This window comes from Anser cygnoides, chromosome 1, assembly GCF_040182565.1.
Source record: "Anser cygnoides isolate HZ-2024a breed goose chromosome 1, Taihu_goose_T2T_genome, whole genome shotgun sequence".
NCBI classification, from domain to species: Eukaryota; Metazoa; Chordata; class Aves; order Anseriformes; family Anatidae; genus Anser; species Anser cygnoides.
Genome location: NC_089873.1, coordinates 4,323,195 through 4,329,883, shown reverse-complemented (window position 1 = coordinate 4,329,883; position 6,689 = coordinate 4,323,195). Strand labels below are relative to the sequence as shown.

At 41.8% G+C, this 6,689-nt stretch overlaps 1 long non-coding RNA gene across 1 annotated transcript; it reads left to right on the top strand.

The window, feature by feature from the left end:
* Positions 1-886: 886 nt before the first annotated feature.
* LOC136791604 (uncharacterized) lies at positions 887-5,856 on the top strand. Its single transcript, XR_010833925.1, has 3 exons — positions 887-1,478; positions 4,544-4,752; positions 5,214-5,856. It is a non-coding gene; the product is annotated as an uncharacterized lncRNA (long non-coding RNA).
* The last annotated feature ends 833 nt before the right edge of the window (positions 5,857-6,689 follow it).

Genomic DNA, 6,689 nt, shown 5'->3' with positions numbered 1-6,689 from the left:
GCCTTCTTCATCTTCTTGCTTTGGCCATATAATAGGGACATTTACTATTGATTTCTCAGCCTCTTCCTAATCAGGATCCTAATTATCACCTCTTCCTCAGCCTCCTCTCAGATCTGGTTCAGAGATGAAGCACACCTACTCCTCACTTGATCTCTGCTCCACGGCTACTGTTCAGCTGGGAAACGGGCTTGCAAACCCCTCTGCAGCCCGCTTGGGTCTGTTTTGTCACTCTTCCACCATGCTAATCCTTTCACTCTTTCCACGTTCACTCTTGGATGCACACTGAGTGTGTTTACATCAAATTTTGCTTTTATTCTACCCCTCGGACAGGGTGGGAGAGAGTTCTGAGGAAGAGGCATTTTGTAATAACAATACCATTATTATTTTACTTGTGAACATTTTTCCCTTCTACTAGATTGGATTTCACTCTGGCTATAGTTCTTTGAATTTCAAGGACTTTTTTTTTTTTTCTCCTTGTTTTCCATCTTGTCTTATACTCTGTTTAAAAGCAAAGTCATCAATAATTTTAGATGAAATGTATTTGCTGTAACTCTCCAGGATAACACGGTTTGAATGTTTTGATTGATTTACGTCTATAAAAAACAAACTGCATCAGCCGTTTGCCTGTAGAAACCTTTGTTTTCTTTAAAGGTATGAGCCCTGTGCCTCATTAGTCTCCCAAGCTTTCCTTTTGGTACCTGTTGTGTTTCACACGTTTTTATAAGCTGTCTGCCTCTAATAAATGAAATTATACTTCAGCTGTAAAGTGTTCCCATAAGCAATCAAAGAAATGCTGCCTTGTAGTCTCTGAGAATAAGCACCATCACTACCATTGTCACATCATCAAGATGTAATACAGCCTGGTTATTAGTTTTATGCTACTCTGACAGCTCGGGTGGTGCAACATCTCTAAAAACTCAGCGCTGGAGGAATCAAAGAATTGAAAATCAGCATATACCAGCCTAAGGTGCTTGGCAGTACAATATTACACCTGATTGTTCGGCAGAAGGGTGGCTTGATTCAGAAAAACCCCTTGAATGATTTCATTCAAAGGTCAGAAGCTGAAATCAGGTGAATTAAAAGTAAAAATCACATGCAGGCTCATTAGCATGATTGGAACTATCAGCATGAGTTACAAGACCCGTGACGGCATCTTCAGAGAGCTCCAGAGAAGATCAGCTAAGCCTCCTTTGGGATCCACAGGCAAGTACAAACTTGCTGTTTGCTTTTGCTCTGCTTTCTTGTTTCAAAGACAGAGAATTGAGAGGATTGTGCTTTTCCTGGGGCATCCTCAGGTCAAATGAGAAGATGAATGCAGCAGTGCATGTGCTCTGGTCTGTTCTCGTCTCACACCTACGATGTAATCCAGAGGAAGAGGATGGGCTAGCTCATGACACACAGAATTATTCCATTTCAGAAGAGAGCAGGCTGCCATCCTGATCCCCTTTTTCCTAGCACTGGCCTGGCATCCACTGATGGTAAGTTTGAATTCCTGAGGTTTTTATGCATCTCTTCCAGGTTAGGCACTTGGTGGCTCACAGAGCTTAGGGCACCGTTGGGTGTGAGTGGAAGCACCCCACAAAAAGTGAAAAGCCACAGAGCCTGTGAGCTGCGGAGAATGGATATTGCAGATGGCAAGGCTGGGTGCTGCACCAAGTAAGTTGTTTTTAACACTTAAAAACTTTTATCTTAGCTTTAAATTCATTCCGGTTTGGTGATCCTTATTTATATAAAAATCTTTCTGCCTTTTCTTTTCAAACTGGGGTGAAGCAGAAGGGCAAGCAGAGAGGAAATCAGCATTCAAAACTCCTCTCCACTTGCATGCACACTGCATTACTAAAATTAACATTGCGTCTGGTTCAGCGGGATCAATGCTGTAGCCAGATTATTTACTAATTAAAACCCAGATATATCTAGGAGGCAAAAAATTAAATCCCACAGACTCCAGTTTGCCCTGTTGTAACCCATCCTGGGGAAGCAGCAAGACATCCGATGTCTGCTTATTTACAGGCACATATATATGTAGAGAGAAAGCAGATAATGATTCTTTTATTTTCAGCCCTTCTATGTACAAACACGCAACCAAAACCCTATTCAGAAACCGGTGATTGTGTTCATTGTTCCAGAACACATAATAGCAAAGGGAAGCAGGAACTGCTTTAGTGAAGTAGAAATAGTTGAAGTTGCGCAAATGGGAGGGGGGCAGGGAAAGCAGCAAATAATTCTCACAGTCTAAAAGCTGCAGAGAGCCATAAATCACTAATCCTTGCACTCTGTGAGTCTAGCACCCCTGCTGAGCTACTGTAACTCTTATGATACGTCACTGGGGCCTGAGATTTAGCCACAGTTCCTAGTACGTGGGCTACATCCTCCTGAATTCTGCACCAAAATTCACACGGATTTCACAGTGGTTAAACTGGATTTTCTGGGGGCCACGTGACACTCAGACACAGTGCTCCCATGCTGTTTGGGTACAATGTCCCATCCAGGGACATCTTCTGGATTCCTCTGATGGGGAAGGAGAATGGCCCAGGCTTGGGTAACCAGCACCATTGAGCAGGCATCTGTCATGCATCTCCTGCACAGACTGTGACAAACCAGGGCATGGGGGCCGTGCAGAATGGTCAATGTGCCAGTCCTGACAACGGCTTGCTCAGAAGCACTTATCTCAGGATTACACAGATCATGAGGGAAAGGTCACTGCTGGACACCTGATGGGAGGTATCCCTATCTAGGAGCTCCTGGGGTGGCTTGGGGTTAAACCTCCGGTGCAGCGTGTAGGCACCAAGAATTCGGTCCAGTTTCCTCAATATAACTGTCCAGGGTCCTTTATTATGGTGTCCAGCCTGGTCCCCCAAAAGACATGTTCTCCTGTAGCTCCTAAACACACCAGCCTTATGAGGAGGTGTCAGATGTCCCCAGGTCACCTCAAGTGACAAGAGATGCACGTGTCAAGGCGACCAATTTGAATCCTTTATCTTTTTCCCTGTTCTGCTCCCATCTACTATTCCTATTTGCACCTCATTTTGTTTTCCTCATATCAGTGGAAAGAGCTCCATTCCCATGTTTTGGTTCCTTGAATTTATTCAGAATTTCCTGCACAAAGGAGAACCATTAGGACACATAGTTTGTGCTGAGCCATCCCCCCGGCAGAGCAATTAAAATAAGAATCGTGAAAAAGCAATATTATTTTAAAAACACTGCACAGGCTCTGATATAAAATGGCACTAGGAATGGACTTGTCGAGGATTATTAGTTTCTTATTTTATTTTCAATAAAAACAGGGAAAGAAAGAGTGTTTACAAGCAAAGCAGTCTGTTCTCTAGTCAAAATACGCTGTCTGATTATGCTCTGGGACCAAGCAATTAACAATGATCAAAGAGCATATTTGTCGTTAAAAAGTTAATGGGGATAAAAATATCACTATATTGATATTTTTTGCTGCCTTTTTTTTTTTCCTCCAGAAATTAGACCATAATTTGATAGCATTTGACAATATAATGCTCATCATTTTTGGTTGTTTTTCTGTGGGAGCAGAAGGTGGTTCTCTGCATAAAAGCAAAAGCAGAAAAAAAAAAATCCCCCCCCCCAAAAAAAACACACTTTTTTTTCCCCCAAAAACCTATCTTTCATTAAAAAAAAAAAAAATAAAGACTCAACAACATTTTTTTGGCCAGATTTACAGATTGCACAAGGAGGTGGTTAGTTCAACTACAGCAGGAAAAGAGTAATTCTGAGAACTAATTAAATATGTTGGTATGCAGATGGTTAATTGGATTAATAATTACTTTGCATATGTATAAAGAGGTTTTATGTTTGCTCAGGCAATTTTATCAGGGTTCCTCTGGGATTAAAAAATATCATGCTAATAAATGATTGTTTCAAATAGTAAGAGAATTCTGTCTTGGTTGTGACTAAACTTTGGAGGAAGAATCTTTCTGCTTCCATCAGAAGGTAATTTAAATAGGAAAATGATTTTTCTTTTTTTTCTTTTTTTTTTTTTCTGTGCACTCACCTAGAGTCACTCTGGGGAAGAAAGAAAAGTGAAGCATGTTGTAATCTGCAGGAATCAGAAGACAATGGAAAAATCTGTTTTTAAACATTTTTGGGGGGTGGGAACAAATTGCCATGGCAACTCTCTAAACGGATATGTCTTCAAGGAAATCATGCTGTTCTCTTGAAAAGTGTGATGCATAATACAACAAGCACTTGAAAGTTATCATTGAAAGGCATGTGTACAGGAAAATCAGAAATATTTTATAAATTCAAACTTATGAAACATTCATGCCGATACACTAATGTTTCACACAGCAATTATTCTACCCAAAGGCAGGAGCTGGATTACCTTGCCATGTATATGTGCATTTTTCAAGTGTGCTTTGTGGTTGGACTGATCTGGTCTATCAGTCCTCTTCGTCTGCTTCGTGAGCACTCACAGAGAGCCTCTTGTCATCAATATATAAGTTACTACTAACTGAGATGGTCGTCCATTCAGCGAGTAAAATATTTAACCCATTTCTTATAACATTTCTTTTTCTGACAGGCGGTGTCAGTAAAAATTTTCTTACCAGCAACATCAGGGCCATCAATGTTCTGAAGACAGTGGGATGGAAAAAAAAAAGGAGAATTTGGGCTAAAAACCTTCCTGGCAAAAAGAACTATTTAAACCAATTGGATGGTGTGAGACATCTGGTCACAATGAAGCTTATTTTTTGTTCATGAAATTGAAGGATTCTCATCCTGGCAGAACAAGTAAGGGTCTAACCTCAGGATCCCCTGCCCCTATTAATAACAAAAGGAGTATTTCCTTTGGTACAGGCTATTTAGTTCCTAGGCCTCTGATCTGAAACAATAAATAAAATAAACTAGAGCTTGACCAGTACAAATACATAGAGAAAAAATATCATGAGTACTCATTTACATCCTTGAGATGGAGCTGTGTCCATGATATTTGCCTGACTTAGTGGTTGCTTCCAGCTACTCCTAGGCTGTTCTTCCACAAGGCTGAATTTTTAAAATTAATTTAATCCAAAAGGCTGAACATGCATACTTGCTTTTATTTAAACAAAATTAACTATCAAAATGTAGCCAAAATCAACATCTTCCCCATAAACATGTATGCCAGTTTTAAAATATCACTCTAGACTGACATGTTACATAGACAAGCCCTGAGGGTTGCATGGAGGCTGATTGTCCTTGTTTTTTGATTTAAGGTGTCAGAACTACCACTGTGTTTAGCAGTAGCAAAGGCAGGAACAACTCACCAATGTTTCCTTGAGGATCCTCCCCATGAGCCATTGTTGCACAACTCACAGAGCTGAGATGGTGGCCACTGAGCCAGGCCATGGCAACTAGTTACAGCTCAAATACTATGCACAGATTGTGATCAACTGACTGGTTCTCTCTTCCAAGTCTGCCTGTACCTTTCCAAGGGCAAGCAATGGGGCAGTTGTCTGTTCAATGGTTTTTCTTGGATGGAGAATGATCACAGTGGTGAAAAGAAGACACCACACTTGGCTGGTGGATCACTTGGTGGGAAAGGTTGGTAATTGAGAGACCTGGCTACAGAACATGGACACCTTACATCTCGGTTAAGTGTTATCTCATGATCTTTTTTTTTGAGGAACAAGGAAATATTTTGACAAAGTCTAGTACAAATGGGCCCTGAGGGTATAGTGAAGTAGAAATAATTACTGCTGACGACAATTACATAGGCTGTAATAGCAGTTATGGATAATAATTGCCATATCTGAGGAAATCCTAAAGCCAGAGCCAGATTTCGCATCTTGAAAAATGGCTCAGAAAGGAAACTGGAGGTCTGAAAACCCGTTGGACCTGGGGGAAGACTGGTCCTGACTGGAGCTCAATGTATATCCCATGAAGTATGTGATTCTCTGGCCTCTTCTTCAAAAGCTTACTTGAAGTGATTGCAATAACCCCTTCTGACCTTCAAACCTAACAATCTTATAAGACTGGTCCACAGCAGAGCCAAGCACCTGAGATCTTTTTACTCATTATTATTGCCAGATCAGTCAAAATGTGATTACAGGTACCCTCCTTCCCACTCATTCCTCTGGATCAAGCCATTGTTACAGCTGCACATCAAGCACCAGCATGAAAATTCAGCCATCCAAAAGAGTGAACACATGGTTCATCAGGAGCCTGTGCTGGAGACCATACCAGCAAATTCAACAGTTGCACCAGTGTCAGGATTTTGGGAGCCACTCCCAGCTCTGAAATTGGTTTTGGTACCAGCTGGGTGTAAGGAGCCAGGATAGATGGCATCACAGAAGCTACCTATGAAGACTTGTTAATGTTGGCATTTGAGTCAAGGGTAGCACTTTCTTCAAGGAGGTAACCAGTCCACCCATTATTCTGCATGTACAAGGGGAGGGTAAGGATAAGGAACATGCTTAACGCTACAGACTACAAGAACTGAGCCTAGGTCAGTGCAATCCACCTGCTCCTGCCCTTTCTCAGGATACAGCCACTGGGCACTTCACAGGCAGACACAGGATGCTGCTTTCTAACCAGATTTCAGTTGCTGTGGCCAAGCTCCGAGCTGGCCAGAAGCTGTGCAGATGATCTAACACAGCCTGCCTCACAGCAGAGCGTGTCACCCTATGTCACCGCTCTCAGAATGGGGCCCTCAGTAGGGTCCCTTGGCTCTGTGATGGAGTCACTCTGTG